Genomic DNA, 10,420 nt, shown 5'->3' on the forward strand with positions numbered 1-10,420 from the left:
TGCAGTTCATGAAGTTCCCAGTATTGAGAATCTGAATCCCCTACTCTCACCCGGAAGGCCAAATAAAGCCCATCACAAAGCAAAAAAATAAAAAATAATCGACAGATGAACTTTGCAATAGCGAGAGAGAGAGAGAGAACCATTGGAGATTTCGCATGAGTTTGTGTAATTCTTACCTCCTTGAACATGGCGTTCATGTAATCAGCCAACCTCTTCTGCATTTGTACCAGATCCGCATCCATGCTCTGATCTGTTAGTTTTCTCACCCCCTCAAATAAACACTAACTCACACAGAACAAGACAAGACAGATCACCAGTTGGTGGCTTTAAATAAAGAAACAGAGAAACGTTTTCTAGAACCTGTGGAAGAACAGTTCAAATGGAGGCTATAAATGCTAAAGAATCCCTCAAAGTTAGTTTACATAGTACGTTTTGAAAGATTTCGTAGGATCCTTACAACTGCTTTAAAAAGAGCCTTTCGTGGGTCGTGGGATCCTTGCAACTGCTTTAAAAGACTAAAAGTTGTTACAAAACTCCTAATACTCGTGTTCACGTGGCAAGGATCCTACGAAAGACTCACGAAAAACTCCTAATCCTACGAAAGTTTAGTACTATGCCACGTGAACACGAGTATTAGGAGTTTTGTAACAACTTTTAGTCTTTTAAAGCAGTTGCAAGGATCCCACGACCCACGAAAGGCTCTTTTTTAAAAGCAGTTGCAAGGATCCTACGAAATCTTTCAAAACGTACTATGTAAACTAACTTTGAGGGATTCTTTAGCATTTATAGCCTCCATTTGAACTGTTCTTCCAGAGGTTCTAGAAAACGTTTCTCTGTTTCTTTATTTAAAGCCACCAACTGGTGATCTGTCTTGTCTTGTTCTGTGTGAGTTAATGTTTGTTTGAGGGGGTGAGAAAACTAACAGATCAGAGCATGGATGCGGATCTGGTACAAATGCAGAAGAGGTTGGCTGATTACAAGAACGCCATGTTCAAGGAGGTAAGAATTACACAAACTCATGCGAAATCTCCAATGGTTCTCTCTCTCTCTCTCTCTGCTATTGCAACAGGTTCATCTGTCGATTATTTTTTATTTTTTTGCTTTGTGATGGGCTTTTATTTGGCCTTCTGGGTGAGAGTAGGGGATTCTGGATTCTCAATACTAGGAACTTCATGAACTGCAAGATGAGAGCAACCCGGAATTTGTAGTGGAAGTGGTGTATCTTTTCCTCGCTGATTCTGAGAAGCTGCTCGATGATCTCTCCATAGATCTGTAAACACACCAGCCATCTTATTTATATTTTTCCCCGATTCGCTCCTGTTTCTTGATGCTCTGTTCTTTATCTCTTCATCATTCCTGGGACATTTTTGTTTGCTTATCCTGTGAAATGTTCATTAATCTCTCTCTCCAAAATATAGAACTCAGCAAAATGTGGACTTCAAAAGGCACAAGCTCAAGCACAAGATGAAGGGCAGCAGTTGCAGTGTAGATAAAGTTCCTCCTTTCTGCAAATGAATGAGTCAACTTTTACTCATTCATTTTTTTTAAAGGAGCTTTTCTGGAAGAATTCACTTAATTACTTTTCCTAAGAGTGGTATTTCATTGGAAAAGTTAAAATATTGAGCTTTGGATAGTAGAGACAGTAATGTACGTTTTAATGAGAAAGTCGATGCTTTGCACACAGAACAAGACAAGACAGATCACCAGTTGGTGGCTTTAAATAAAGAAACAGAGAAACGTTTTCCATAACCTGTGGAAGAACAGTTCAAATGGAGGCTATAAATGCTAAAGAATCCCTCAAAGTTAGTTTACATAGTACGTTTTGAAAGATTTCGTGGGATCCTTGCAACTGCTTTAAAAGAGCATTTCGTGGGTCGTGGGATCCTTGCAACTACTTTAAAAGACTAAAAGTTGTTACAAAACTCCTAATACTCGTGTTCACGTGGCCTAGTACAAAATATGGATGAATGAGTAATTTAAGATTTAAATATTAAAACAGTCTTTGATTTGTGCTTTTATTGTTGTTTTCTGAATTGTTGCGGGTCTCCTCGCCTTTTGTCTACGGGCCACCCATTCGCTTGACCTAAAAATGACAAAAAACACTAGAAAAACCTTAAAATAACATCAAAGCATCTATACATTTGCATATATATTATATGTCCCAAAGCGAGTTTACAACTTCCCTACAATGATATGGCTATTGATACAAACACAATATAGAGAAAAGCATAATGATTATTTACTATATCATGTATGAAGAAAATCCATGTCCTATGAAATCACTAAATCTTCAAGGATTAGAAAATTCTTATAAAGGAGGATACTAAAAATGGTAAACGAGGGACTTGCAGAAAATGGAAATGTACCGGTATAGAGAATAGAATTTAGAGGGAAAAGGGTGGGCTTATTTGTGGGGTTTAGAAAGGGAGATAGTCGATATCACGGAAATAGTTTAAATTACGATTAGACTTTCAATTAAGTTGATTAGAACTTTTTTCTTAGAGGCTGAATAGAATTTCCTTCATTGATGAAAACTACATACTAATTCTATTGATTTCTCGTAGATTAGATAAAACAAGAGCGCTTACATGTGTCAAATAGGGAAATAAAAGTAGTTGAGTGTTTGTTGAGGAGGAAGGGGCACATAAAGTGAGTGATGTCCAAAATAAATCATTCTACTCGAAAGAGGCAATAAATAGAAAATGGTCGAAATTGATAAGTGATAACGCCATCAAATTTTTCAATTAAAGAGTAGAGATGTGCATATGTTCATTGCACAACCCGTTTTTTCTTTGAAAGTTGTAACGTATATCATGCCATTTGAGTACTAGCTAGCACTATGTGTGACACTACATCTCTCAAATTACATATCTAGTCAGACATTGCTTGTGAAGTGATACTCAACTAAAAACCTAGTCTAAAATAGTCATCATCCAATGCACGAAGCAAGATGGTCAGCAACCGCTAACCATCATGCACGAAATCGTGCAAGAACGGTCGTGGTTGCCGACCGTTCTTGCACCATCGCCCACGATCGTGCATTAAAACGAATGTCTCTGTACCCACGTTGTACCCACGTTGAAAAGAGTTTCTAGAGCTTGATTTTCACAAGGAGGAATTCTTGTCTCGTGTGTTCCAGACATCTTAGGTACCTGCAACAAAAAATTACTCTCTTGCCTCATTATCTTGAGGTCCCATGATAGGGAGATAACTTCGCATTCATAAACAAAAGATTTGGGGAAAGACTCACACATGAATGTTTGTCTCCTGACATGTGTTGCAGAAGTGGCGGAAGGCTATGCAGGCATCCTTAAATCTCGGTGCTACAATGCTGTCAATCAAAGTCATCGACTTTCTCATCAGAAACTGTCTCAAAGCTTAAGATTTCACCTTTGCAAATGAAATGTCACTCTCAGCAAAATAAATTATAGAAAGTGACATTCTTCCAAGGAAAAAGGCTTTCTTTAGAGAAAAAAATAAACAATAAAATATGACGCATTCATTTGAAGAAAGAAGGAAACTTTATTTATACCTACGACTTTGGCCCTCTAACCGGTCCACATGAACATCAACCTGTTGGAAGTCCACATTTTGCTGAGTTCTATATTGGGCGGGAGAGAGAGTGATTAGTGAAGTTTTTACCGAATGATGCATACTGAAAAAACCCAGGAATGCTGAAGAAATAATGGAGAGCAGCATCAATGAACGGATCAAACAAGGAGAAAAGTAAGATGGCTGGTGCATTTACAATTCTCTGCACAGATCGTTGAGCAGCTGCTCAGCATCAGTGAAGAAAAGAGAAGCCACTTCCACTACTAAATTTGGGTTGCTCTCATCTTGCAGCTCCAGAAGCTGTGTAAATACTGAGAATCCAAGATCCCCTACTCTCACCCAAAAGGAAAACAAACAAAGCACATCATAAAGCATAAAAAGAACATTGATGGGTCAACCTAAAAAATGAGCAGAAAGAAAGAGATAGAGCCACTTAAAGACTTCACAAGATTTTTTGTGATTCTTACCTCCGTTATCGGCGAGTTCTTGTAATCAACCAACCTCCTCTGTAATTGCATCTAACCTACATTCATGCTCAGTTCTATTGTTTTTCACCCTCAAACAAATAGGAACTCACATGGAACAAAACAAGACAGCCAATTTGTCTTCAAGCCAATAAGCTGTTCGCTTTAAATAGGACAAAATCATGCTACTAGTACCTCAACATTGCCTCAACGTGCAATTCTAATTCGACTTTTAATTAGTTTATTATGGTCATTGCCCTAGTCGTACATGTTCAATATAGTATCTAAACTTTTAATTCGTTTAGTCCAGCTTATCAACTTTTCATAATAAAATTAAATCAATCATTGCTACTATTCTTAGGTTTTCCTAGTTACACTATTGCCTAGATTTTAGAATAAATTTTCATTTCAATTTGTTTCCTGAATCAACAAAAAAAAAAAAAAAAAAAAAAATAGCTATCTTTTCCTTTACCGTTGTACCATTTTAGAATTTATAAATATTAAAATAGTTTCATATAAGAGTATCTTAACTTATGATTTTTATGTTATAACAATAGCCTCATCTAGAATTGCATTGGGTTGTTGATCTTGATATTTTAATTTCCTAATTTACACATTAATCAAAATGTTATCAAGAAAAATGAAGCACAAAAAGCTTGAAAATTTAACATCTGAAAATTATAAACAATATTTAAATTAATATAAGTACAATTATTTATATATAATTCAATAATGTTTTTAAATATCTTTATGAAAGCATTTATTCTTAGCATAAATATTAGCTTGATATTATTGACACATGATTTTTAATCAACTCATTAAAAAACATAGAAAATTGGGATTTGGGATTCTGAGTGCGACAGAGTTCATTTCCAAACAAAAAAAGTGCCATTTTTCTTTTTTTTTCTTTTACATTATTTTTTAAAGCTATTTCCAGCTCGATTTTTAGAAAAAAACTAAAATATCAAACGGTTGACTTTCGCGTTAACTCTTTGATCAACCCTTTAATCTAAGGTCAACCCCGAGTGAAAAACTAACTTTTCACCCAAAAGATGTCATTTAGCCTTAATTTCATTTTTTTTTTTTCAAGTGAATTCTTCAAAAATTCAAAATTTGGCTCAAAAATTAACTTTTTAGAAAAAGTAAACTAAATGGTTGACTTTTGGTCTAATTTTTGACCAAAAAGTTAGAAAAATAAAAAATGCAACAAAACATTTCTTTTAGTGTTAATTTGATTTGTTTGTTGAAAATTTTGCAATATTCAGTTAAGTTTCCTTCTTTCTTCAAATGAATGCGTCATATTTTATAGTTTATTTTTTTTCTAAAGAAAGCCTTTTCCTGGAAGAATGTCACTTTCTATAATTGCTTTTGCTGAGAGTGGCATTTCATTTGCAAAGGTGAGATTTGCGCTGAGATTTGTTGGGCTCGTTTTAGGCCCGTTCCAAGTTTTCGCCGACACCGCCGAAAATTAAGATTTCGGCCGCCGTCACGTCGTCATCGCGGTGAACCGGTTTCCGCAATTAACAGGTGAGTTTATACATGATTGAATAACAAGGTCCAACTTTCATTGTATGTTGTGGGCATATCATTTATGACCTACATTCATGCTCAGTTCTATTGTTTTTCACCCTTAAACAAACAGGAACTCACATGGAACAAAACAAGACAGCTAATTTGTCTTCAAGCCAATAAGCTGTTCGCTTTAAATAGGACAAAACAAAATCTTGTGAAGTCTTTAAGTGGCTTTGTCTCTTTCTTTCTGCTCATTCTTTAGGTTGACCCATCAATGTTCTTTTTATGCTTTATGATGTGCTTTGTTTGTTTGCCTTTTGGGTGAGAGTAGGGGATCTTGGATTCTCAAGACTTACAGCTTCTGGAGCTGCAAGATGAGAGCAACCCAAATTTAGTAGTGGAAGTGGCGTCTCTTTTCTTCACTAATGCTGAGCAGCTGCTCAACGATCAGTCCAGAGAACTGTAAACGCACCAGCCATCTTACTTTTCTCCTTGTTTGATCCGTTCATTGATGCTGCTCTCCATTATTTCTTCAGCATTCCTGGGTTTTTTCAGTTTGCATCATTCGGTGAAAACTTCAATAATCACTCTCTCTCCCGCCTAATATAGAACTCAGCAAAATGTGGACTTCCAACGGGTTGATGTTCATGTGGACCGGTTAGAGGGCCAAAGTCGTAGGTATAAATAAAGTTTCCTTATTTCTTCAAATGAATGCGTCATATTTTATAGTTTATTTTTTTTCTCTAAAGAAAGCCTTTTTCCTGGAAGAATGTCACTTTCTATAATTGCTTTTGCTGAGAGTGGCATTTCATTTGCAAAGGTGAAATCTTAAGCTTTGAGACAGTTTCTGATGAGAAAGTCGATGACTTTGATTGACAGCATTGGAGCACCGAGACTTAAGAATGCCTGCATAGCCTTCCGCCACTTCCGCAACACATGTCAGGAGACAAACATTCCTGTGTGAGTTTTTCCCCAAATCTTTTGTTTATGAATGCGAAGTTCTCCCTATCATGGGACCTCAAGATAATGAGGCAAGAGAGTAATTTTTTGTTGCAAGTACCTGAGATGTCTGGAACACATGAGACAAGAACTCCTCCTTGTGAAAAGCAAGCTCTAGAAACTCTTTTCAACGTGGGTACAACGTGGGTATAGAGACATTCGTTTTAATGCACGATCGTGGGCGATCGTGCCAGAACGGTCGGCAACCACGACCGTTCTTGCACGATTTCGTGCATGATGGTTAGTGGTTGCTGACCATCTTGCTTCGTGCATTGGATGATGACTATTTTAGACTAGGTTTTTAGTTGAGTATCACTTCACAAGCAATGACTGACTAGAAATTTGAGAGATGTAGTGTCACACATAGTGCTAGCTAGTACTCAAATGGCACAATATACATTAGAACTTTCAAAGCAAAAACGGGTTGTGCAATGAACATATGCACATCTCTACTCTTTAGTGGAAAAATTCGATGGCGTTATCACTTATCAATTTCGACAATTTTCAATTTATTGCCTCTTTCGAGTAGAATGATTTATTTTTGACATCACTCACTTTATGTGCCCCTTCCTCCTCAACAAACACTCAGCTACTTTTATTTCCCCTATTTGACACATGTAAGCACTCTTGTTTTATCCAATCTACGAGAAATCAAAAGAATTTGTACGTGGTTTTCATCAATGAAGGAAATTCTATTCAGCCTTTAAGAAAAAAGTTCTAATCAACTTAATTGAAAGTCTAATAGTAATTTAAACTATTTCTGTGATATCGACAATCTCCCTTTCTAAACCCTACAAATAAGCCCACCCTTTTCCCTCTAAATTCTATTCTCTATACCGGTACATTTCCATTTTCTGCAAGTCCCTCGTTTACAATTTTTAGTATCCTCCTTTATAAGAATTTTCTAATCCTTGAAGATTTAGTGATTTCATAGGACATGGATTTTCCTCATACATGATATAGTAAATAATCATTATGTTTTTCTCTATATTGCGTTTGTAGGGAAGTTGTGTGATTCTTACCTCCGTTATCGGCGAGTTCTTGTAATCAACCTACCTCCTCTGTAATTGCATCTCACCTACATTCATGCTCAGTTCTATTGTTTTTCACCCTTAGACAAACAGGAACTCACATGTTATACTCAACTAAAAACCTAGTCTAAAATAGTCATCATCCAATGCACGAACGGTCGGCAACTGCCGACCGTTCATGCACGATCTCCTGACATGTGTTGCAGAAGTGGCGGAAGGCTATGTAGGCATTCTTAAGTCTCGGTGCTACAATGCTGTCAATCAAAGTCATCGACTTTCTCATCAAAAACTCTCTCAAAGCTTAAGATTTCACCTTTGCAAATGAAATGCCACTCTCAGCAAAAGCAATTATAGAAAGTGACATTCTTCCAGGAAAAAGGCTTTCTTTAGAGAAAAAACTAAACTATAAAATATGACGCATTCATTTGAAGAAAGAAGGACATTTCTTGTGAAGTGATACTCAACTAAAAACCTAGTCTAAAATAGTCATCATCCAATCCACGAAGCAAGATGGTCAGCGGTCGTGCATGATGGTCAGTGGTTGCTGACCATCTTGCTTCATGCATTGGATGATGACTATTTTAGACTAGGTTTTTAGTTCAGTATCACTTCACAAGCAATGTCTGACTAGAAATTTGAGAGTGTAGTGTCACACATAGTGCTAGCTAGTACTCAAATGGCACGATATACATTAGAACTTTCAAAGCAAAAATGGGTTGTGCAATGAACATATGCACATCTCTACTCTTTAGTGGAAAAGAGACACCACTTCCACTACTAAATTTGGGTTGCTCTCATCGTGCAGCTCCAGAAGCTGTAAGTACTGAGAATCCAAGATCCCCTACCTCACCCAAAAGGCAAACAAACAAAGCACATCATAAAGCATAAAAAGAACATTGATGGGTCAACCTAAAGAATGAGCAGAAAGAAAGAGACAGAGCCACTTAAAGACTTCACAAGATTTTGTGTGATTCTTACCTCCATTATTGGCGAGTTCTTGTAATCAACCAACCTCCTCTGTAATTGCATCTGACCTACATTCATGCTCAGTTCTATTGTTTTTCACCCTTAAACAAACAGGAACTCACATGGAACAAAACAAGACAGCCAATTTGTCTTCAAGCCAATAAGTTGTTTGCTTTAAATAGGACAAAATCATGCTACTAGTACCTCAACATTGCCTCAACGTGCAATTCTAATTCGACTTTTAATTAGTTTATTATGGTCATTGCCCTAGTCGTACATGTTCAATATAGTATCTAAACTTTTAATTCGTTTAGTCCAGCTCATCAACTTTTCATAATAAAATCAAATCAATCATTGCTACTATTCTTAGGTTTTCCTAGTTACACTATTGCCTAGATTTTAGAATAAATTTTCATTTCAATTTGTTTCCTGAATCAACAAAAAAAAAATAGCTATATTTTCCTTTATCGTTGTACCATTTTAGAATTTATAAATATTAAAATAGTTTCATATAAGAGTATCTTAACTTATGATTTTTATGTTATAACAATAGCCTCATCTAGAATTGCATTGGGTTGTTGATCTTGATATTTTAATTTCCTAATTTACACATTAATCAAAATGTTATCAAGAAAAATGAAGCACAAAAGCTTGAAAATTTAACATCTGAAAATTATAAACAATATTTAAATTAATATAAGTACAATTATTTATATATAATTCAATAATGTTTTTAAATATCTTTATGAAAGCATTTATTCTTAGCATAAATATTAGCTCGATATTATTGACACATGATTTTTAATCAACTCATTAAAAACATAGAAAATTGGGATTTGGGATTCTGAGTTTGACAAAGTTCATTTCCAAACAAAAAAGTGCCATTTTTCATTTTTTTCTTTTACATTATTTTTTAAAGCTATTTCCAGCTCGATTTTTAGAAAAAAACTAAAATATCAAATGGTTGACTTTCACGTTGACTCTTTGATCAACCCTTTGATCTAAGGTCAACCTCGAGTGAAAAACTAACTTTTCACCCAAAAATATGTCATTTACCCTTAATTTCATTTTGTTTTTCAAGTGAATCCTAGACTAGGTTTTTAGTTGAGTATCACTTCACAAGCAATGTCTGACTAGATATGTAATTTGAGAGATGTAGTGTCACACATAGTGCTAGCTAGTACTCAAATGGCACGATATACATTAGAACTACCTACGACTTTGGCCCTCTAACCGGTCCACATGAACATCAACCCGTTGGAAGTCCACATTTTGCTGAGTTCTATATTGGGCGGGAGAGAGAGTGATTAGGGAAGTTTTCACCGAATGATGTAAACTGAAAAACCCAGGAATGCTGAAGAAATAATGGAGAGCAGCATCAATGAACGGATCAAACAAGGAGAAAAGTAACTGTCTCAAAGCTTAAGATTTCACCTTTGCAAATGAAATGCCACTCTCAGCAAAAGCAATTATAGAAAGTGACATTCTTCCAGGAAAAGGCTTTCTTTAGAGAAAAAAATAAACTATAAAATATGACGCATTCATTTGAAGAAAGAAGGAAACTTTATTTATACCTACGACTTTGGCCCTCTTACCGGTCCACATGAACATCAACCCGTTGGAAGTCCACATTTTGCTGAGTTCTATATTGGGCGGGAGAGAGAGTGATTAGTGAAGTTTTCACCGAATGATGCAAACTGAAAAAAGGTAGACTTGACCTCTACCAATTGGAAAATGCTCTTACCCATCATAGTCCACGTGGCAAAAACCTTGCCTATCCCCATCTTCCGCCTAGACATGGAAAGGAGGTTGAATTTTATACTGATCAACCTCAAGGGGATGAGTTTTTCACTCGGGGTCCTTGACACATGCCTCGTCAACATTTATTGCAGTGGC

General features: G+C 36.0%; 1 non-coding gene across 1 annotated transcript; it reads left to right on the top strand.

Annotated features, from left to right (window-relative positions):
* The first annotated feature begins 933 nt into the window (after positions 1 to 933).
* Positions 934 to 6,492, top strand: LOC104430470. Its single transcript, XR_005553139.1, has 4 exons — positions 934 to 999; positions 1,142 to 1,272; positions 6,138 to 6,206; positions 6,408 to 6,492. It is a non-coding gene; the product is annotated as a histidine-containing phosphotransfer protein 1 (transcript).
* Positions 6,493 to 10,420: the final 3,928 nt, after the last annotated feature.

This window comes from Eucalyptus grandis, chromosome 7, assembly GCF_016545825.1.
Source record: "Eucalyptus grandis isolate ANBG69807.140 chromosome 7, ASM1654582v1, whole genome shotgun sequence".
Lineage (NCBI taxonomy): Eukaryota > Viridiplantae > Streptophyta > Magnoliopsida > Myrtales > Myrtaceae > Eucalyptus > Eucalyptus grandis.